A 1,573-nucleotide genomic window follows, 5' to 3' on the forward strand; every position below is an offset into this window, starting at 1 on the left:
TCATGACAGTTCTCAATTATACTTAGATAAGAAATATACCTTTACACTTATATGACAAGGTTTTATTCTTTCTGAAAGACAGTGTTGAAGATGAGTTATCACTGAACCTACCAAGTGATCTCCTTTGGTTTTAACTACTCTGAAAGTTGGGAAGGATTAGATCAATATATTTGTTGGCTTGGTATGGACATAAATGGGCAGAAAACTGCATCTGTAATTAATTAGTAATCCAGACAGGGAGGCCAGGGAAGTGATGGAGGCAGATTTTGTTTTAGACTGTGGTATTGCCCTTTGGCAGAACCTCTCCTTACAAATGTGGCCCCAAGTCCAGCTAGGTCAATTCTCTGTCAGAGGGAGTAAATCCCATGAGTTCACTGGGGATTTGAAAGGCTAGCAAATGAATGCTGCCTGGCAGGGTTTAGTTATCTATCTTAAAGTAACAATATTTTCCTTCAAACTAAAGGTATTAGGGCATCACTCAAATTTGGAGGACGAATCAATGATTTGGAAGGAGAATGTTTCACAAGAGAAGCGCTCTGTTGAAAAGACAGCAAGGAGCTCTTTCGTCTCGGCCGCCGACATGCCCTCCAGACTGAGGAAGACCCAGAAACTTAGGGGGCACGTGAGCCACGGCCACGGCTGCATCGGGAAGCACCGGAAGCACCCAGGGGGCCGGGGGAATGCTGGCGGCTTGCATCATCACAGGATCAATTCGACAAATACCATCCAGGTTACTTTGGAAAAGTTGGTATGCGACATTACCACTTGAAGAGGAACCAGAACTTCTGCCCAACTGTGAACCTTGATAAATTGTGGACCTTGGTCATTGAGCAGACCAGGGTCAATGCTGCCAAAAATAAGACTGGAGCTGCACCCATCATTGATGTGGTTCGGTCGGGCTACTACAAAGTTCTGGGGAAGGGTAAACTTCCAAAGCAACCTGTCATCGTGAAGGCCAAATTCTTCAGCAGAAGAGCAGAGGAGAAGATTAAGGGTGTTGGGGGTGCTTGTGTCCTGGTGGCTTGAAGCTACGTGGAGGTTTAATTAAAAGTTAAAAATGGCTTTAAAAAAAAAAAAAGAAAAGAAAAGACAGCAAGGAAACTTCCACGTAAACTATTCGAAATCCTTTCCTCTGGACTCGAGGAATAGGAGGCCAAGGGACTGCCTAAAATCTCACATTTGTAGCTACCTAGCTGAGGTCGAGCCCATGTCATGCCTCAGGATTCCTGACATTAAATCAATTGTGCTCTTCGTGGAACTCCATGCAAAACCGGAATCTCTGCTACTTTAATATCAAGCCTGGATGCACTCTATTTTCAATATGTTGACATTATCGCAGTTTTAAAATGTGTGAACATGTCATATTTTATTCATTAGGTGCGTTATTTTTGTTTAGTTTTAATAATTTGGTATTTCCTAGTTGGCTATATCTTCACTTTTTCTAGGTAAGGTTTGAGATAACTTGGGAATAATAACATAATTAAAAATTCAAATAGTAAACATAATGTATATGGTAGAGCCCAAAACAGATTCATATATTTTTACTTCCTCACTGCTCATAGGTAGTCTTTGG

At 41.7% G+C, this 1,573-nt stretch overlaps 1 pseudogene; it reads left to right on the top strand.

Moving 5' to 3' along the window:
* Positions 1-580: 580 nt before the first annotated feature.
* Positions 581-1,068, top strand: LOC101643211 (annotated as a pseudogene).
* Positions 1,069-1,573: the final 505 nt, after the last annotated feature.

This window comes from Echinops telfairi, unplaced genomic scaffold, assembly GCF_000313985.2.
Source record: "Echinops telfairi isolate 266 unplaced genomic scaffold, ASM31398v2 ScPeMD7_7427;HRSCAF=8465, whole genome shotgun sequence".
NCBI lineage: Eukaryota > Metazoa > Chordata > Mammalia > Afrosoricida > Tenrecidae > Echinops > Echinops telfairi.